We start from the raw sequence: 22,920 nt of genomic DNA on the forward strand, positions 1-22,920 counted from the left end.
TCTCACCCATTACTGGTGGGTGCAGCTGGTGAGGTGGAGACATTCCCAGCCAATTGCTCTTGAACTGCTGTGGGTGCCCTTGCTGAATGGGTGGAGAGGGTCCCCAGTAGTTACTGGATGTGCACACAAGAGCTGGAGCAGCTGCTACCTGCTTATGTTCAAAAAATGGTAGCAGCCCTTGCTGCGGGTCGCTGTTGGAAGGGAGGAGAAAGGGAGAGAGAGACCACTTCTCCCCACCCCTCCCCTCCAGGTGAACAGTTTCCCCGCTGCCCTAAGGGATCTGGGCCAGACTCAAAAATGGAAAAGTCTGCTAGGCTTTCTCCCTCCAGCGGCATTAACAGTGGTACAGGCCCATGCCTTTACTTCACCTGATTTGCCAGGTCGGGTGCTTTTTTTGGTTCCAAGATGCTAGGTCTTTTGTTATCTTGCTCGTTAGTGCATGTTTCCACCTTTCACACAGGATTGGGCCCTTTCTACTGCTTTCACAGGACCTCCCACTGCAGTTTGTCTTGAGAGTGTACTTTGTCCACTTCTTGGACTTTTCTAGACTGGTAGAAAACATGGAAGCAACTTGGTATAATGGACACCCCATCATGTAGGAACTAAATTAAAGAGTTGAATCCACTTCTGTCACTACTTAGGAAATAGACAACTCACTTAATTGACCTCAAATGTTTTCTGAGGGTTTAGAGCATACCTTGCAGAATGCTAGCCATTGAAAACATAGAGATGAATGAGACATTCTCTCTTCTATGCCTCATTATCTGCCTTCTTGAAGGATGTGAGCCATTTGCATGGCAGAGAAGACAATCCAATCAAGAGGCACAGCATGAACAAAGTCATAAAGACTTGAAAGTGACCTAATTTATGCCTTAGTGTTAGGGTAAAATAAGTATTCTACTGAGAACGAAAAATAGCATGCGCTAGAAAAGATGCTACTGAGTCAAAAGTGATAATGTGAAGGGTCTTGAAAGAGATTCTAAAGATTTTTGACTTTTTCATGCAAATTAGGTTTTAAGTTTTCTAATCTAGTTAAAGTAGGAAGCATGGATATTTACTAACATGTTTAATGTAAGAAATATCAGGATTTTATCTAAATGATCAAGTTGAATCCATGGCTACTAATTAAATGAAAAATACATCTGTAAATGTAGGTTGGGGACAGATGATAGTAAGTCGTAAGTGCCAAACTATGAAGTAGACAGTAAACAATTTGTACAAAAAAGGCCATGATTTACTGAACAGAACTGTGGTAACCATGGGAAGATATTTAAAAGCAGAGAGTCTGTCCTGAGTCAAATAGACTTGCATTTCAATACCTGCCTTGCTGTTTCCTAGGTGTATCCTTGGGAGAGACATTTCAGTTCTTGAAGCCAATGTGGCTGATTTGTGCAATGAAGATAACATGTGAATTCTTTCAGCACTGACTGTAGGGTAGTTATACTTTGAAATCATTTTTCCTAGAAAAATAGAGAAAATAAAATAATTGGAAGAACTTTTATTGAAGGCATGATCACATAATTGCTAGCAAAGTAGATTTGGGTAGAAAAAGTAAGTGATAAATGTAAAAGTAGAATGGCCTAATTAACACGTTTCAAGGTCTGAGGAGGTTTCTGGGAAATGAGATTATCGATGATGAAACTAGGAAACTTTGTGGTAAACTGGAATGGCTTAATGACCTTATAAATAAAGGATTTCCTTGATATAATTCTTGGAAGGATTGTCATTATTCTCCCATAAACTGAAGTTCAAATCATAGCCATTGTTCACCAGTTAATAAGTAGCAGAATTGGTACATAGGCTTAAGCTTTCCAGATCTCAGGCAATTAAATATTTAAATAGATTAATTTTAGAGTGACATAACCTAGGTTTAAACATTATGTCATTTACCAGATTATATGACTTCATGAATGTTATGTAAAATGTCTGAGTATTCTTCATACAACAATATTGCTAATTTTTTCATAGATTGTTGTAAGAATTAAGTAAGGTAGTACGTATAAAATTTGGATTCCTACTTGACACATGATAAGCTCTGAAAAGAGTGAGTGCTTTGGTTAAACAGTGCGCATTACCTTTCTAGTATATAACTGGTTGTCAACATGATACAGCTTTACAGCTTTAAGATTAGGGGATATTAAGGGCTCTGTTTTGTATGCTTTGAGTTTTTTTTTTTTTTTTTTTTTTTTTTTGACAGGCAGAGTGGACAGTGAGAGAGAGAGAGAGACAGAGAGAAAGGTCTTCCTTTTGCCGTTGGTTCACCCTCCAATGGCCGCTGCGGCTGGTGCACCGCGCTGATCCGAAGGCAGGAGCCAGGTGCTTCTCCTGGTCTCCCATGCGGGTGCAGGGCCCAAGCACTTGGGCCGTCCTCCACTGCACTCCCGGGCCACAGCAGAGAGATGGCCTGGAAGAGGGGCAACTGGGACAGAATCCGGTGCCCCGGGGTTCAGGGCCCAAGTACTTGGGCCATCCTCCAACTGTACTCCCTGGCCATAGCAGAGAGCTGGCCTGGAAGAGGGGCAACCGGGACAGAATCCGGCGCCCCAACTGGGACTAGAACCCGGTGTGCCGGCACCACAAGGCGGAGGATTAGCCTAGTGAGCCGCGGCGCCGGCCTGCTTTGAGTTTGATTCATCCAATGGATACCAAATGAGATTGTCGAATAGAAAACTGAAAACATGAATTTGGAGCTCATATGAATAGCCTGAAAAAATATTGAGCCCAAATAAGGACTGAAGACAGGCAAGATATGAGTGAATCTTTTTTTTAACTTTTATTTAATGAATATAAATTTCCAAAGTACAGCTTATGGATTACAATGGCTTCCCCCCCCATAACTTCCCTCCCACCCGCAACCCTCCCCTTTCCCTCTCCCTCCCCCCTTCCATTCACATCAAGATTCATTTTCAATTCTCTTTATATACAGAAGATCAGTTTAGCATATATAAAGTAAAGATTTCAACAGTTTGCACCCACATAGAAACACAAAGTGAAAAATACTGTTTGAGTACTCGTTATAGCATTAAATCACAATGTACAGCACATGAAGGACAGAGATCCTACATGAGGAGTAAGTGCACAGTGACTCCTGTTGTTGACTTAACAAATTGACACTCTTGTTTATGGCATCAGTAATCACCCTAGGCTCTTGTCATGAGTTGCCAAGGCTATGGAAGCCTTTTGAGTTCACCAACTCTGATCATATTTAGACAATGTCGTAGTCAAAGTGGAAGTTCTCTCCTCCCTTCAGAGAAAGGTACCTCCTTCTTTGATGACCTGTTCTTTTCACTGGGATCGAATCTTGAAGAGAATGCAGGTGATATAAAAAGACTCTTGCCAGGACACCAGCAAATCAGGAAAAAAAAGTATCAAAGTATCAGTTGGATGCTTTGAGGCTAGTCTGAGATGACTAGTTAGCTTATTTTTAACAAGGGAGATAAAGTGGAAACTAAATATGCATTATGCATATTACACAAAGCCTAAGGTATGGAGAGGTAGGGCTGCAATGGGGAAACAGTGGGGAGCAAGAAGTAATTGAGCTTCTTGCTCAGTTGAGGCTCTGTAAGGGCCTTAAGAAAGTTTAAATCTTAAATTTCAAATTCAAGAATGTGGAGTGTTTGATGTATTATGTTGAATGACATGAATTAGATAATAAAAGTATATGTACTTCTTTGAGAATCACTTCAGAATACTGGGTTGTGTTTTAACTTTATCTTTCAAAATCACCCTTACATGATATAAAAATTCTGGTGGTATACAGCGTTTTAATTGATACCATTTTGAATAAGAGAAAGGTTAGGAAATGAAACAGAACAGAAATGCAATGAAGTAAAATCCCACTGCAACATGACACGGCATATTCTTTCAAAAATATTCCTGATCTAAGCCTTAATGCAAATAAGTCATCCACTAAGAACATATTCCTTAACAATCATCTAAGTTTACCATTTTTCATTTTTCTCATTAAAATGGTCTACTTACTTGGCTTACTTTTAATTGAGCTCTGAGTTTCTGCCATTAAGCTGCATGCAAAATCTCTCATCAGAATCACTGGGGACAGCTAGGAGGTGTTAAAAAAATCAGCAAAATATGGAGGAGAAAACATTGAAAGTGGTAGGATCATAGTGGTCACTTCAAGCATTGTTTGTAACAAGAGCTTTTCTTACCACAATATTATCAGTGTGGTTTAGGAAAAACACCTGGTCCTACGGAGTTACTGTATAAAATCATTGGCAAAGCCAGCTCATTTTTAAGTGAGGAAAGCAAGTTAGATGAGTGTTACTCCTCACCCCCCACTCTGGAGCGGCTGTTGTGAGCCTCCTCAGGGATGTCATTGTGGGAGGTGCTTCACCCAGGGTGCTTGATTTAGAGCTGAAGTGACTCCAGTTGACTTTGCTGGCTGCAGGATTCATTTCAGAAAGATCAAGACAGGGATTGGTATGTGGGAGTTGAATGAAAGGACTTCAAAATTAAAAGTAATATCCCTCTAAAACCCAGAGAATGAACTGACAATCCGAAGTGCCTTGGCACACATCCATGATGGTTTTCTTTTTGTATTGGGAGTCATGCAAATAACTTCTGAGTCGAATGATGCTCCTGTGGAAGCTTTTAATTTCATAAGAGAATTACCCCTGATCATTGTTATTAATACATAAAAACAGACTAACACGGACGATACATTAACCATTGCTTTTTAATTTAACACCCTGGAGAGAGAGAAGCAGGTAGTTAGGCTTTGTCACCAAACAGAAAGCTCAGATTTGTCTTTGTGGTTGTAACAGCAGGCAGCATCTTTAGCCAACAGGCCCCTTGGAATACAATATGATATTCTGTCCTTGGTGTGGAAATTAAAACTGCCTATTCATACTGTTCTAATTTTTAAAAGCCTGAGTGCGAAGATGACTTTCACTAAAAATCATGTGAATGCACTTGTTGGAGGACATATAAGAAACATTAAGGGCGACTTAGCACAGATGTTGAAAATGTTCTGTTTACCCTATTTTATATAATCAGATTAACCTTTCCTTTTGTGCTATAATTATTACACAAAAGGCAAGGTTATTTGGCGAAGCATGGCTTTCTTTTAATGAGCTCACTTATGTAAATCCCTTGATTAAAGGAGAAATAAGAGAAATGGGAGCAATTAGCACAACTTAGGCAGGCAAAACTAATTTGAATCAGCTAAGATTAGAGATGCTCAAGTGCTTAGCTTTGACCCTTAGATCACTTCATTTGCAGTCATACAATCCAACACCTTAGTTTGGGTCTTAATACTTCACATGTGGATTAGAACCATAACTCTTAAAGTAGCTATTTTCCTTCTTGACAACCTATTTTTCTAATCCATTTTGCAGACAATTTCCCGGAAAGATCTTAAAAAATTTGAGTATGTAATGCCGATGCTCAAAAACCTTCCATGACTCCCTACTAACACGAAATAAGGTCTGCTGGCAATTCGACCCACACATAGCCGCCTCGAAATTTAATTACAATCTGGAAGTCAGGGACAATAGTCTTTGAGGATAATGTATTTGATCCAAAGTTTTTTAAAACACTGAAAGTAGTAATGCTGTTTGAACACCAGAAGGGGGTCTCATGTTACAAAGCACTTGTTCCAGTAACTTCGGAACCTATTCAAATGGGATGAGTCATAATGTGGCATAGTGGGGGCGGGGGATACCTCCTTGAGTCAGGGAATATAAGCTTTGGTTCTCCAGAACCTCTATATTCTTGCCTTATACCTGGCTTGCTTCACTTATTTACTTGACCTGATTTATAACTGTTGTGGGTTGTAAGCTGCTTCATACTATGACCCTACAAAACTTTCTGTTTATGCCATTTGATCTTGTCTTGCTTATGCCTGCCTACATGTGATTTTACTGAGTATGACCAGCTCAAAATGCTTCCTTAGTATATGCCATCACTTTGACACCTTTTTCAGATTCTCCTGCTTCCCTCCCCCACCCCCATTTTCTGTATTTGAGCCTTCTTTCACATCTCACAGGGGGCTTGGTCTGCAGAATTCATTGGACATTTACTTTTGAACACAATTTGCATAGTTTCTAATATTGTATGCATTAGGCATTTCCCCCAATTACCTTATTTGAGGATTGAGGCAATGACATTTATCAATCAGTAAATCTATGCATACTGAAATTATATAAATAATGATCACTAAATAAATATTGAAAATTGAGTTGTTCCAGATACTACTTTTGGCAGTGTAAACCTAAATAAAAATAGAACATTACCTCTTCTTCCCATATCAGTTTTATGGCCTAGCATGGGAAAAACTCTGTTATTAGACAGTATGACATGAAAAAAAAACTATACCTTACTGTACCTTAGTTTTGAAAATGTTAAGAATTTATCTTCTGGCAGGCACAGCTGCTCAATAGGCTAATCCTCCACCTAGCGTCACCGGCACACCAGGTTCTAGTCCCGATCGGGGCGCTGGATTCTGTCCCGGTTGCCCCTCTTCCAGGCCAGCTCTCTGCTGTGGCCCGGGAAGGCAGTGGAGGACGGCCCAGGTGCTTGGGCTCTGCACCCCATGGGAGACCAGGAGAAGCACCTGGCTCCTGCCTTCGGATCAATGTGGTGCGCCGGCCGCAGCGCGCCAGCCGTGGCGGCAATTGGAGGGTGAACCAATTGCAAAAGGAAGACCTTTCTCTCTGTCTCTCTCTCTCACTATCCACTCTGCCTGTCAAAAAAAAAAAAAAAAAAAAAAAAAAAAAAAAAAAAAAAGAATTTATCTTCCAAGTAATGTTCTGAGTATATTCTTGTATTTACAGAAATCATTCTCATGACCATTCTTTGAGGCAGATTTTGGGAAAACCATGTCAGCAGATACTTTAACCAAGGATGTCTCAGGTTTTTGTCTTTTCTTTTTGTAAGATTTATTTGAATGGTAGATTTACTGAGGAAGGAGAGACAAAGAGATCTTGCATCCATTCATTTACTTCCCAGATATCTCCAACACTGAAAGATTTTCTGCCATTGTGAAATGTGATTAGATTTATTTAGCAAGATTGTGCAGAAGGAGTCAACTGGGCAGTACATTTAGAAGTCAGTCATGAAACAGACAACAGGGTCTAAGAAACTTAGGGGGAAACTAGGGGAGATATGACAACAAAATTTTAAGCTGAGTTGCTGATGCCATTAATAGAAATGGAGGGAGTCGGGAGAAAAATTGAGGAAATAGACTTTGTAAATTTGTTAGGTGCAATGCAAATTTTTTTCCATTGTAATGTGCAATACAAAGTTTTTCCATTGTACAGTGGCCCAAATGGGATCCATAATTCTCTAGTAAATTTGCAGTTCTTATGGCATCAAGCACAAGTTCCCCTTAAAAGACTGTCAGGCATACTTTATCAATGAATTTTATTTTCTTATCGAAGTCATTCAAGTGTTCTCTAAGTACTCATGTGCACATGTTGATAACTCAGGAATCTGTCATAGTAGTCTTCCATATCAAAAAACTGATAACACATTGATTTCATTTACTCCATTATGAAGCATGTTGCCAGTGTCTCAAGAGAGATTTTTGTATTTTTGCTGCTACTGTTGTATAGCCCCAGGGAGTAGAGGCTCCCTTTTCTTATCTAATATGTCCCTTAAAATGTTTGTGAATAGCAACTGTTCAAAAGTTTAGTAATAGACTAAGTTTGCAAAATAGTTTTTTTAATAAAAACAGCTAGCCATTTCTTGTTGCAACATAATTCTTACCATATGTCCTTAATAATATCATAGATTAAGTGTAAAAATTAGAATAAATTTTGGGAGAAAATTTTTTTAACTTTTATTTAATGAATATAAATTTCCAAAGTACGATTTATGGATTACAATGGCTTCCCCCACATACCGTCCCTCCCACCCACTACCCTCCCCTTTCCCACTCCCTCTCCCCTTCCATTCACATCAAGATTCATTTTCGATTATCTTAATATACAGAAGATCAGCTTAGTATACATTAAGTAAGGATTTCAACAGTTTGCTCCCACACAGAAACATAAAGTGAAAAATAATAGATGATTTTTTTTAAATGATGATGAAATCAGATCAGACCTATTGTCATGTTTAATCCCAGTGAGAGTCAAGTTGGGAGTTGATAATTTCTTTTTTTTTTTTTTTTTACAGAGGATCAGTTTAGTATACATTAAGTAAAGATTTCAACAGTTTGCACCCCCATAGAAACACAAAGTGAAATATATTGTTTGAGTACTCGTTATAGCATTAAATCTCAATACACAGCACATTAAGGACAGAGATCCTACATGAGGAGTAAGTGCACAGTGACTCCTGTTGTTGACTTTACCAATTGACACTCCTGTCTATGGCATCAGTAATCTCCCTATGCTCCAGTCATGAGTTTCCAAGGCTATGGAAGCCCTCCGAGTTCTCCGATTCTTATCTTGTTTAGACAAGGTCATAGTCAAAGTGGAGGTTCTCTCCTCCCTTCAGAGAAAGGTACCTCCTTCTTTGAAGACCTGTTCTTTCCACTGGGATCTCACTCGCAGAGATCTTTTGCCAGAGTGTCTTGGCTTTCCATGCCTGAAATACTCTCATGGGCTTTTCAGCCAGATCCGAATGCCTTTAGGGCTGATTCTGAGGCCAGAGTGCTATTTAGGACATCTGCCATTCTATGAGTCTGCTGAGTATCTCACTTCCCATGTTGGATCACTCTCCCCTTTATTTATTCCATCGGTTAGTGTTAGCAGGTACTAGACTTGTTTATGTGCTCCCTTTGACTCTTAGTCCTTTCATTATGATCAATTGTGAACTGAAATTGATCACTTGGACTAGTGAGATGGCATTGGTACATGCCACCTTGATGGGATTGAATTGGAATCCCCTGGTATGTTTCTAACTCTACCATTTGGGGCAAGTCAGCTTGAGCATGTCCCAAATTGTACATCTCTTCCCTCTCTTATTCCCACTCTTATGTTTAACAGGGATCACATTTCAGTTAATTTTTAACACTTAAGAATAACTGTGTATTAATTACAGAATTAAACCAGTCATATTAAGTAGAACAGACAAAAAAAACTACTAAGAGGGATAATGTATTAAGTTGTTCATTAACAGTCAGGGCTATGCTGATCAAGTCACCGTTTCCCATAGTGTCCATTTCACTTCAGGAGGTTTCCTTTTTGGTGTTCAGTCAGTTGTCACCGATCAGGGAGAACATATGGTATTTGTCCCTTTGGGACTGGCTTATTTCACTCAGCATGATGTGTTCCAGATTCGGGAGAAAAATTTTACCTTATTATTATACCATTTAGAGTTGCAGTTGTAGAAAGAAGAAACTAATTCAAACATCCATGATGAAACTTCCTCATGTGGCTTCTTTTTGTGACAAATGATTGAACACACACTGTGACAAATTCTACTCTAGGCACTGGAACCATAACGTGCCTAAAAGAAGTAAGATACCTGCTCTCCTGGAGAACAATAGAGACAGGCAATAAACAAGTGAATGCCAACTTTTTAAAAATTTTGGTTCATTTGAAAGGTACAGAGACTCACAGAGACAGAGACACTTAGGGATATTATCTTTGATTTGCTGATTCTTTGCTCAAAAACCCACAATACCTGGGGTTGTGCCAGGCTAAAGCCAGAACCCTGGAATTCAAGTCTTCTAAATGGGTGACAGGGACTGAAGTACTTAACTCATCTGCTGCCACCCAGAAGCAAATGACAGCTTTTATAAGCAGTTGAACAGAATGATGCTGTTGGAATAATGAAGTGATGGTATCATACCAGCTGGCTTTTTTTAATATCACTGGAATTCAATAATCCCATTACTGTTTTTCTTTAATTTTTGTCTACTTAGAGGTATACTTGAAGTCCAGTGGACAGAGGGAGTTTAGATTGTAGGAATTTTTTGTTTGCAATAATACGTAGAATTCTCTAGCTTATCTCAGACTAAACGACATGTCTAGACAGAGATTGAATGGTTCCATAATATTTTGTATAGTCTTGACTTTTCTCAATGGCTTTTCTTAACACAATTAGTTAAAGGAATGTGCTCTGTAGCTTACTTCATTTGTCCTACTTAATAATGCCATCTTTGCTTTCATTTTACCATCTCTTCTATAAACAATTATTTTCAGCTACATATTAGGAAGACAACTAAGTTAAAAATACAACAGGTACTCACATGCTTGCCAAACCCCACTAGAAAGGCTGTTTTATAACTTGACATTATTGAATACCTCCTGAATGCCAAGCACTAGGCACTCAAGAATTATGAAACATCTCATAAATAGAAGTTTAGCTAGAAAATCATGCCACCATGGAAAAACATCTCAGCGTTGGAGAAACCATCTAGGGTGGTAACTGAGTGAAGGTTAAATATTTAAAATTTAATCATGTGTATTGGGGATAAATATAAAAACACTGGCAATGAATTAAGCAGCTCACAGTTTAATCCTAGTGGTCGATTTGTGCTGTTTAATCAGTCATTAAGTTCACTATCAGCATGTATAAATGATGCATCTACATACAGACTGACGGGCAAGCATCTAGCAAAGGGATGAAACTGTAAACACTGGATAGTTTTTCTCTTTTTTGCCTGTGATTGGCAATCTCAGTGCACAATAGAATCACCTACAGAACTTAGAGTACCCCTGGGGGCTTACCCTGTCCCAACCAGAGTCTCTTGGGGTAGAGCCTGAGAACTAATGAGTTTTTAAAGCTCCCCAGGTGAATCTAATGTGCAGCCATTATGAGAAGTTCTCTCTTCCTGCTTATGAACAGGATTTAGGGAATAGACAGAAGAAATCCTTCCCAATTCCTTTGGCTTGAATAGGATTTTGATGAGGAAGAGAACAAGAGAATGAGAAAAAATGGTAAATTGTGTCTTCTGTCCCAAATAAAAGCTGTTAATTGTCTATTTAGCATATCCTATAACTTAGTGTTTCTTAGGGTGTGGAGTTGGAACACCTGCACCAAAATAACTGTGGCTTCTAGTTAGAAGTGCAATACATTGAGTCCAGCCCAAGATAGATTTCCAGAATCAGAATTTCTGTAGGAATGGTGCAGAGGTCAAAATGCAAATTTTCACTAAGTATTACAGAATATTTCATGTGCCCCAAATCTCATAATTACTCAAAGTTAAGGCCCTGAGATCCTAATGCATCTTCCTTTGTTAAATTTCTCTTAAGTAAAAAATATTCTATTGTGTGGATACAAACATACAGTAGTTGCCGTTGACTAACTGTATATGGAATATGTTACATCTCAGTAAAATCAGAGGAACTGAAGGCAAGGTTTTATAGACTGTGGACATCCGCTAGCTATTAACAGAAGACGGGTATATTTCACAATCCATTCACCAAGTTGATTGATTTAACTGGTTAAATCTTTCAAGCAAAAATAGACCTTTTTTTGGAAGTGCTATAATGGATTTTATGGATTTTTATGTTGAGCTTTACTTTGAGGAGCCACAAGCCTACTTCATTGACATTTTCTTAGCAAGATATTTCCACAACTGGTGTATCACCAGGCCACCTTGCTGTTTGTTGTCTCAATATCTTGTGCAGTACTCCTTGTGTTTTCTTCTGATCCTTGGATTTTCTGAACTTCCTACTAGGCAGGTAGATGTGCGAGAGCAGGATCCTTATTTGTTGTGCTCACCCCTGTATTTCCAGTCCTTTGTAGATTCCCACAGGGCACTCTGAGTAACCTTAAAATACACCCATCCCCCCAAAATAGCTTGATAAAAATTTTGCAGAAGGCTATAAATTTTGAGTAGGCATCTGTCCTGGGCTAGACAAAACTAATACAGAGTTCAATCAGAGTAACAGCTCTTGCTGACTGTAGCAGGTCTTGTAGCCAGTTACCCAAGAGGCTATAAATAACTAGTGAAGCTGTAACCCAGTGAATGTGTTGACTAGGCCAATTAAGTTGTTTCTATGTCTCACTTGTATTTTTCTATAAATGCCTGATCACATTATTTCTTGGAGTTCTTAGAACATGCCCTGGTTCTGGGAGCTGACTTATTTCTACTAAGTTTAATTGACAAAAAGAATTTCTCTTTTAGCATAATGCAGGGGAACAGAAGACAGGTATTTTCCAACAGTGACTGTCCTTTAAGCTTTTCTCCAGAAAAGCAGTGCCTGTCTTTCAAAGAAACAAATTACAGCTGCTTTACCTAATATAAAAGGACTTCAAAACAATTTGTGGACAAATGGAATTGTAAAATTTATTTTGCTCTAAAACTTTTTAAATATGTGCCTGGTTATTCGTAAGTGTTTTCGACGAACCCTTGGAAAATTTTGTGTTACACCATCTCGTATCATATTTGGTCCTGTACAGCCAAAGAGGCAGAGGTTGGTGTTGACAAACATGACACGGGTAGAAGCACAGTAAGGAGATCTAGTCATTAACACCATCATAATAATCAAATTACATACATAGCAGCAGTAAGCAACTTAGTTTCCTTCTGATCTGTGGATTTTGCCTTCTAATCCACCACCACTTTTGAATACCATTTGTAGCCAATTTTATGCAAATACTTCCATTCATTTCTTTTTTTTAAGACTTTTTATTTATTTGACTGGAGAGTTACAGACAGTGAGAAAGACAGAGAGAAAGGTCTTCCTTCCATTGGTTCACCCCCACAAATGGCGGCCACGGCCGGTGTTGTGCCGATCTGAAGCCAGGAGCCAGGTGCTTCCTCCCGGTCTCCCATGTGGGTGAGGGGGCCCAAGCACTTGGGCCATCCTCCACTGCCCTCCCAGGCCACAGCAGAGAGCTGGACCGGAAAAGGAGCAACTGGGACTAGAATCAGCACCCATATGGGATGCCGGTGCTGCAGGTGGAGGATTAACCTAGTGTGCCACGGCCCCGGCCCCCATTCATTTCTTAAAGAAAATATGTAGTTGTGTAGTCTTACTGATTTTTGATTTTTTTCCAAGCATGTTTGATCTTTGGGTTCCATGTAGCATTAGCAATGGGGCTTAAGGAATCCACGAAGTAACCAGCATACAATCTTGTTACCATGTTTTTTTTTTTTTTAATATTTATTTATTTATTTGAAAGGCAGAGTTACAGAGAGAGAGAGATTCCATCCACACCCTAGGTGGCCACAATATTCCATGTGCTGGATCACTCCTCATGTGGCCGCAACGGTTGGAGCTGGGCCAATCTGAATTCAGGAGCTTCTTCAAGGTCTCCCACATGGGTGCAAGGGCCAAAGCACTTGGGGGCCATCCTCTGCTGTTTTCCCAGGCCGTAGCAGAGAGCTGGGTCAGAAGTGGAGCAGCCGGGACTAGAACCCGTGCCCATATGGGATGCCAGCACTGCAGACGGCAGCTTCACCCACTACGCAACAGCACCGACCTCGCTACCATGTTTTGTAAGAAATGCTTAGCTTATTGATTTCACATTTGACTCTTCATGTTTACTGTATAATACCTGGACAGTCCTATATTTTTTTGGAGTAAGTATGATTTCTTACACATATTTCAGTATAATATCAAAGTAACAAACTGTTATTTGCTACCTCTTTCCAGAACATTCACAAAATGAGTAAATGAGATGGAACCTAACAGCAACCCTATGTGAGATAGAAATGCTACCCTGATTGAGTGACTTAATGTATTTTATGATCCTTGGTTTACAAACCACTAGCTAATAGTCCAGCCTAATACATTCATTTTTAAGTTAAAATACATGGGGTTACAATTTCTATGTTGATTACGGTGTTTATATTTGTATCATCAAAAAATGGTAGGAAAGAAGTGAGTTTTTTTTTTGTCAACTATACATTTCTACTAGAGAATGACATATAAAAATATCTTACTATGACAAAAGTGGTGAACTGATATGTGTAATTAAATGCTTTGTTACAAAGGAGAAAAATATAAAATATATAAAAAAGTATATAAAATATAATTGCCCTTGAAATTACAAAAACTAACCTAGTCCAGATGGCTGAGTTAGTTGGTTCTATTTTTTTATAAGGACAGCTCTACAACACACAGAAACATATAAAATTACTTTATTATTATTGCTATTTTTATAGATTGATTTATTCGCTTGAAAGGCAGAGGTTCTTCCATCTGCTAGTTCACACTCCAAATGGCCACAATCACAGGGCTGAACCAGGCTGAATCCGGGAGTCAGGAGCGCCACTGAGCTCTCCCATATGGGTGGCATGTATCAAAATAGTCAAGCCATCTTCCACCCTTCCCAGGAGCAATAGCAGAGAGCTGGATCAGAAGTGCAATAGCCAGAACTTGAACTGGTGTTCATATTAAACAGTAATTTTGCAAGCAATGGCTTAACCTTCTGTGCCACAAAGTAGCCCCCACATTGATTCATTTTTATGAATGTACCCTTTAAATCCTTTTGCCAGTTACCACTTTGTAAACTATTCATTTCTTTCTTTAAAATATTCAACTATGACAACAATCACCCATGTACCCTGTCAGTTGTCACTAAGTGATACTTCTTTGATTTTTTTTCCTATCACTGATTTCTTACAGCTGCTACTTAACCATCGCAGCACTTGCTTCAATTAGTTTGCTGAGATATGGGTTGGGCAGAGTTCTATGTTAATCAGCTCCTGAGATACCATGTTTTAATTCTCTTTTTTTAAAAATTAATTAATTTATTTTTTTGACAGGCAGAGTTAGACAGTGAGAGAGAGAGAGACAGAGAGAAAGGCCTTCCTTTTTCCATTGGTTCACCCCCCAAGTGGCTGCTACCGCCGGCACCCTTCACTGATCCGAAGCCCGGAGCCAGGTGCTTCCTCCTGGTCTTCCAAGCAGGTGCAGGGACCAAGGACTTGGGCCATCCTCCACTGCCTTTCCGGGCCACAGCAGAGAGCTGGACTGGAAGAAGAGCAACAGGGACAGAATCCAGTGCCCCAACGGGGACTAGAACCCAGGGTGCTGGTGCTGCAGGTGGAGGATTAGCCTAGTGAGCCTTGACACCGGCCTCATTCTCTGAACATTTCTGAATCAGAGGTGGGACCATAACAGTGGACATCTCAATATACTTTTGATGAAGCATCTGGGAATCTTCAATGCTCTGAGTCTTATGCTGCCCCTTGTTAATAATTTAAAGTGCCCAGAATAGTGAACCAGAATTAATAAAGTAGACAGGAAATTCTTAGTTAAAAGACAATCTGAAAATAGACTTGAACTGGGGGCTGGCACTGTAGCATAATGGGTGAGGCTGCCGCCTGCAGTGCCTACATCCCACTTAGGTGCTGGTTCAAGTCCTGGCTGCTCCACTTCCCATCTGGCTCTTGCTGTGGGCTGGAAAAGCAGTGGCGGATGGCACACATCCTTGGAACCCTGTACCCATGTGGGAGACCTGGAGGAGGCTCCTGGCTTCAGACAAGTGCAGCTCTGACCATTGTGGCCATCTGGGAAGTGAACCAGCAGATGGAAGACCTCTATCAACCTCTGCCTCTCTGTGGCTCTGCCTTTCAAGTAAAAGAAAAAAAATAAAATAAAACAAAACTTAAATTGAGGACACAGTGTGTTTTGCACATAGTTGCAGAATTCTTTTATTCAATAATTTAAAGTAATGGGTATAATTTCTCTTTAATATAATGGCTGCGGATTCCATGTAATGCTTTTTGATGACTGTCCTCTTTTAGCTATCAAAATAAGCACCATATATGTGATTCTGAATTTATTTTTATGGCAATGTACTTCCTATTCTAAGCCTATTTTTAATAGCAATTGAATTTTTCTCAGAACTATACTGATTCTATTAATAATAGAGGAAGAAAAATTTAATAAAATTGCATGTAGACAACTTAGCCAAGTATATTCTGAATTGAGTTTTCTGTTCAAAAAGAAAGATTATGTCAAAGAATAATTGTGAATTATAGATTTATGAAGAACAAGGTTTTCTTGGATTTAGCTATTTGAAAGGCAAAATGACACAATAGGAGACACAAACACACACACACACACACACACACACACACAGATCTTCCATTTGCTGTTTCACTGTGCCAGTGGCTACAATGGCTGAGACTGGGCCAGGCCATCCTGGTCTACTATGTGGGTAGGAGGGGCCCTGTTCTTGGGCTGTCTTTTGTTGCCTTCCCACAAGCTGGACTGGAAGGGGAGCAGTAGAGATTAGAGCCAGTACTTGGATATGGGATACCAGTGTCACTAGCAGTAACTTAATCAGCTGTGCCACAAAGCTGGTCCTAGAATAAGGTTTTGGTAATTTTTTCTTGTTTTGGTGTTTTCTTTTTTTTTTTTTTAACAAGTTAGATGTACAGGCAGTTCAAGGAAGACTAATCACATTCTACCTTACATATTAATTTGTAAACAGAATTTTCAACCATAAAATGGAAGTTGAGTCATTTATAGAAGAGAATATACATACTGAAACTGAATGTTTGCCTAAAATTTGACAGTAACATTGAGTTAACAATTTTTAAAATGTTTTCAACAGAATTGGACCCTGGGCCTTTGTATATGATATTTAGAACATCAATTTATTTTGACATCACAGTTGCAATACAATTATTAAGTGGTCATATGGAATTTTTATGGTAAGAATGATTGAGTAGGAGGTAGTCATTGTTTAGGCCAGCTGTTTTCTTTGTATTAACATGCAGATAAAGTCAGACACACCTGGTTCAGATTATGGCTCCACCAAATATCAAGGCATGTTAATCCCAAATTGTATAAACTCTAAGCCTTAGTTTACTTCCTCTTCAAAGTGGAGATAATGACTATTTAATGTTTGCTGTAAAGAAGTTAAATTGTATAGAAAACTTATTATAACACCTGATAACATTATTAGCCAATGTTGCAATGACCTTTTTAATGTAAATAAGGCGTATTTCTCTAGTAGACTAATCAGAAGTTTCCAAGAGGGGCAAAACTAAGCTTGTCTCTTTCATGTTTCTGTAGAAGAAGAGTAAGTGTACCCCATAAAGCATTAGAAAAATAACAAACTGCTTTTAATTATTTATGTGCTGCCTTGAATGATAGAATAAGATCTAAATCTAAGATAAATGGAAAATAGAAAAGCTGTGAAGAATTTAATAGGAATACAATGAGAATTACATGTAATAGGGATAAGATGAGGGGAAGTAAACTACAAAAAGGAAAAGTAGTTTTCCCAGTACAAATTTTGAGCCCATATTTCGATGTGGATGAACGTTCCACAGCGTGTCAAAGTTGGCACTCAATAATCAAATGTTATTTCTTAAAGCATTAGTGGAAAACTAAGTAACATGATCCTATTCAATCTGCTGTAAAAGACACACAGAATTTAAAGTATATGTATCAAAAGAAATAGCAAAGATGCTGAATGTGCAGAGCAAAACTCGTGAAAAAAGTATTCAGCAAGAAAAAACATAAGGAATAGGATGTGATCTTTGCGAGAATACTGAGGTCTACAAAAGAAGTTAGCCAGGTGCTTTCTTCATCTGTTGTCATTCAATGTCTCCTTTCCTGTTCGGATTTTGTGAGAATTTTATCTTTACACTTACTTGTTTTCTAGAGAGTACCACTTGTTCAGCTGAAGATATCTAAAAGAAGCAATCATATGATTTTCTTTTCAACAACCCAATTGTAACGAGCCCAAATTCTTCAGGATGCAGTTTTTGGAATTTCCTGATTATGTAGACCTAAGACAAGTATGAAGTCAAACTGAATCATTTCATAGTCTTGAGTTAATCACTAGCTAGCTGTGGAATTTAGTTTCCCACAGAAAAGGATGGGAGTAGGATTGTTGGGGAGAGTAAGGGACTGCGAGAGCAGGAACTCTGGAGCTTGGCTCTTTGAACACTGAGGATGAGGGGGTCAGGAAGCAGAGTCGTGCCCAGTTCCCCCTTACAGAATCTCAGGCCTGGCTCAGGTACCCATTCATCGATCTCTTCTGTTTGAGAGTTGTGCTTCTCCCCAAAGCACAACTCAGAGAGGAGGACAAAGGAGGAAAAGGGAAAGGAGAGAATGGTAGACTTGGGATGCTGAGCCTAGGAACTTGCTGCTCAGTGTTGGGTTTCATTCAGCAACCTCACAATTCCCTTCTTTCAGTCAAACTGCAGTTTAGATAGGTATTTGGGGCAGCCCAACAGAATGTAAGGAAGCAGAATGAATCTAAAATTCTAGATAAATTGGTAGAAATACTTGACGATTAAGTTATTTAGGTAAAAAAGAGAAGGAACTCAAGTGCAATATTAAACTTAGTTGTTTTTATGAGGCTAAGTTTAATGCTTCTTGAAAGTTGACAGTCTGCAAAGAGCACTGCACTTGGGCCGGCGCCGCCGCTCACTAGGCTAATCCTCCACCTTGAGGTGCCAGCACACCGGGTTCTAGTCCCGGTCGGGGCGCCGGATTCTGTCCCAGTTGCCCCTCTTCCAGGCCAGCTCTCTGCTGTGGCCCGGGAGTGTAGTGGAGGATGGCCCAAGTGCTTGGGCCCTGCACCCCATGGGAGACCAGGAGAAGCACCTGGCTCCTGCCTTCGGATCAGCGCGGTGCGCTGGCCGTGGAGGCCATTGGGGGGTGAACCAACGGCAAAGGAAGACCTTTCTCTCTGTCTCTCTCTCTCACTGTCCACTCTGCCTGTCAAAAAAAAAAAAAAAAAAAAAAAAAGCATTGCACTGTTTGAAACCAGTGAGACTCACAGCCAACCTAGAAATTTCTTTCACTGAAATACTAGAAGGGATTATAGTAATTATGTATATATTCATTTTATATAAATTGTGTAGTATGCTAATCATATTTAAGTATTATGTATTATAAAGTATACCTTTAATTACTCTTGTAAATTAATTTTGGAAAGGTTATAGATGAAAAGATGCTGGAAATTAATTTTATCCATGGAGGTACCCCATTATAGCATCAGGAAATATCCTCCCTTTCAAAAATACTTTAAGAAAACTGATACTAACCTTGAGGTTTCCATTCTCAAAGTGGGGAATTGAATCCACATCTGTTTTCTGAGCATCTATTATGCACATGGGAGAATGCTAATTTCTCAAGAAATTAACAGGGAATACAGCAAGGTCCTTGGCTCAGCTTTCCAGGAACTTAATTTTGTGAGCAAAAAGAAAAAAGTCAACACAATGTACTCTCAGGGTGTTTCAGGAGTGTGTGAACCTCACAGACACAAACTGTCCTGTACTTAGAAGAGCTCTTCACTTGGTTAATTGCTCTGCCTTCACCTTCTAGAAATGCTTAATTATATATTTCAACATTTTCTTGAAATGTTTCATTTTGAATGAAGGTCTCTCAGTTTCATTTTACATTGGCACCTGAAAATGACAAAATTGGCCCTGGAACTCTGACAAGTACTGCGGTAGGGTTAAGCGCAGGTTGCAAGGCAAACATTCAGGATGCAAATGTCAGTCAGTCTTGGGATGGAGCTGACTTTCAGGGAAGGCTCTGCCAGAAAATGATGGAGAAATAATGAACAGGGATTAGCTGAGATGCAGAGAACAGGATGAAAGAGAAACAGGAAGCAGTTTTTAGGGTCCCTGTGTTGAGCAAAACCGGGGAGAAATCACAGTAGCTTAGTACTTGACTTTTAAAGTGAAAAGTCAGGAAAAGTAAGCAATGACGAAGGGCCCAGAATACAGAAAACCATGGAAGTCCTATAGATGCTATTTCATTCTTACAGGTTTGCAGTCATTGAGTGATTTTAGGTAGAAGGAGTGAGCTTTTCAAAAGTCTGTTCTAGAAAAGTTACTCTTAGTCACTGTGTAAAACAATCAATGGAGGGAATACTTATAACGGTGTTATTAATCTAAACAAGGAAAAATGACTTGAACCAAAGTCCTGGCAAGGGAAGTATAGGATTCAGACAGTGTGCTCCTTGATAGGACTTCTGAAAGAAGGGGGGAGAGAGGGATAATTACCTGTGTCCAATTGGGAAAACAAATGAATATTCATATTTGCCAAGATATCAACTCCAAGAGAGGGAACATTGAAACTTAGGAAAGAGAATCCATGTTGAGAAGTTTATCTTGTCTAAAAACTAAGCAAAATAGGAAGCAACCAAAAATATACATAGGAAGGTAAGTGCTCCAAAGAGCAGAATAATCAAAAATGTTAAATGCTGCAAGGAAATCAAGTAACGAAGTGTACTCTGGTGCATCTAGAATCAGGATCCTGCAGTACTGAAGTTTTCTATGGTACTTCCCACTTTTTCTTTGACTACTTCAAAGCATAGGATGCTCCAGGTTGGAATCAGACCTTGTTCTCTGGTAGACCATGGAGTAGCTGGCAACATGCCTCACAATGTGGGTGTGTGGGTGATGCCTGGTTTCTTGGTTGATTTTTTTTTCTTCTAATGTGGGCGGAAGAGGAATTCTGTTTCCACTTTATAATCAAAACAGCCTACAATTGCTGTAGCACAGCAACATACATTCTGGGAGTAAACTAGAAGAAAAGCAGAAAATATTTCAAGTTCCTGTACTGAATATTCACTATAGAAGTACATTTTCTTCTGCACTAAAGGAGCCCTTCTAGCTCCTTAGTGTTTGCAGCTGCTGTCTAATACGAATATAAATAAACCAGGTTGTGAATGTCTGCTAGACCATCTATTAGGCGAAGTGAACAGTAATGAAGTCTTTTCAGCAGTTTCTTACTTACTACTCTCTTCCCTGACCTGTTAGATTCCCCATCTTTTATTTCAGAATTCAGTTCTTTAGTCTACCTAATACTTGACTCATACAAACATCTAAACAATAAATTACTGGCTTTCCCCTGAACAAATTAAACTTCATTCCATCTTGGAATCTACCTATTCCCCTACATGTCTCAGGTGGTCCTGACAGTGCACCCCACTGAGAAATTCTCTGTAATACACAGAAGGTGGCCTGAAAGAGGAGCAAATACAGAAATACCATTGCATTTTGTGTAATGGAGTCCAGCTAAATGCAAACACATCTGCAAAAAAGCTGCCAGGAAGGATTTGTTTAAAATTTTTCTTGAACATGTAAAATTTTGTATCGCAGCTTGACACTAACTCAATACCAGAATTTGGTATCAGACTTCTGCCAGTTTTTGGCTCATAAATAATGAGATTTGAACACTAGTTATTAGTGTCAGCCGGTAAAATCTATACTACTATTTTCTGGTACCGTATTTCTTAGTTTACTTGTAGTTGCGATTGACTCCAGTATTACCTGATCATCTTTGATATAAAACATGTTGTAAAATTTGAAATACAAAGTAATCTTGAAAAGAGTCCCCCATGACCAATTTATTTGTTTTCAATTATATAAATTTATAGATGTAATCCCTTTTCTTGATTTGGAATACTTTTCCTTGTAAAAATACAAATAACTTGAACATATGGGGCACTTGCACCTCAGCATGGACTAAAAAATTCAGAGGGGTGTGATTAATTGCAATACCAAGGAACAGCAGGCTTGTATAAGCACTGTGAAATCCAAAACAAAAACTTTAGCTTAATATATGTTGTAAGTACTTGAAAGATGAAGAAGACTGAAAAGACAGTTGGAATTCAAACTTTTGCCTTCCAGCTAAATATTGAAATTCCCATCAATTGAGCAAAAGCATAAATCAAATACATACAATAAGAATGTAGCTAAATAATAATTGCCAGAAACTTCATTTTTATTGCATTACTATTAACATTTTATATTGTGAAAGGCTTAACCTTTTTAAAATAAGTCTTCCAAGTGTTTTCAAGAGTAGATAATCCTTGTACTATCTCCATGTTTTATATTTATCATGGTTATTGGAAATATTATAGAAAATTTATATTTCAATGACTTTATTTACAGTGATGATTTCAAAATAACTTTTCATAGCTGGTTTTAAAAGTCACATTCAAAATAGACATTTGTGAAGGGGAAATCTGGTTTTATCAGAAGTTTTCTAAGTTATGAAAAATACCACGAGGTGCCAGCACTGTGGCAGAGTCAGTTGAGCTGACACCTGAGATGCTGGTGTCACCTACAGGCACATATCCCACCTGCTCCACGTACACTCCAGCTCTCTGCTAATGTGCCTGAGAAAATAGCAGAAGGTGACCCAACTGCTTGGGCATGTGCACTCATGTGGGAGATGAAGCTCCTGGCTTTGGTCTGGCCCAACCCTGGCTATTGAGGCCATTTCGGGAGTGAACCGGCAGAGAGAAGATCCCTCTCCTTCTCTCTCTGTAACTCTGCATTTCAGTAAACAATTTTTTAAAGAAAAAATGCTACATTTCTAACACTAGGGTTTTCACAAATGAAAAGATAATTTCAGATTTTACATCTAGATTTAGAGATCTTAAGCTATTAACATTGTTCTTCTCTAAACTTCGTTCACACATACAAAACTCAATAAAGCAATAGTGACACATATCAAAAGTAATTACACAGTGAAGGATATGTATTTCTGATTGACAAGTACTGTTCTCAGCCTTGTGTACCTGTGTTAAGTGAACATAGGACAGTGTTTGAGGCAAACTGACTTGGTTTTGAATAAAAGATCTACCCCTTATTAGCTAGTCTATTTTGGATAAATTATTTTTCCTTTCTAATTGTCCTTATCTTTACAACAGAATAGCTCCTTGTGTTGTGGAATAGTGATAAGGACAAAATGCCTAGAACAGTGATTAATACCTATAATGAGTTTTATCTAGATGCTAATGCAGCTTTAAGGACAAAGAGTGATGGAAGAAGTCAGTATCTGTAACACATATGAATTGGCCAGGAAATTTCTTAAAGAAAACTTAGGACACAAGAAGGTGAAAAAGCATTGTATTACATTTATAGTAGATTCGGATTCTGTCATTTCATGTGAGGATTGGTCGAAAATAATGAGCAGACTAGACGTGATCTTGAGTTGCATTATAATGGATTTCAATGTAGGAGAGAAACAAGGTGGATTTATATTTTGTTTATCATTTAATAGATTAGTATTTTCATTGCCCCTCCAGTCTAGGTAAAGGAGGGAAAGATTTTCGATAGCC

At 38.8% G+C, this 22,920-nt stretch overlaps 1 protein-coding gene across 4 annotated transcripts in view; it reads left to right on the plus strand.

The window, feature by feature from the left end:
• The window catches only part of LRP1B (LDL receptor related protein 1B), a 2,138,546-nt gene that overhangs the window by 484,927 nt on the left and 1,630,699 nt on the right, over positions 1 to 22,920 (plus strand). The window lies entirely within an intron of this gene.

This window comes from Oryctolagus cuniculus, chromosome 3 (genome assembly GCF_051225735.1).
Source record: "Oryctolagus cuniculus isolate XC-2025 breed Fujian yellow rabbit chromosome 3, ASM5122573v1, whole genome shotgun sequence".
In the NCBI taxonomy this organism is placed as follows: Eukaryota; Metazoa; Chordata; class Mammalia; order Lagomorpha; family Leporidae; genus Oryctolagus; species Oryctolagus cuniculus.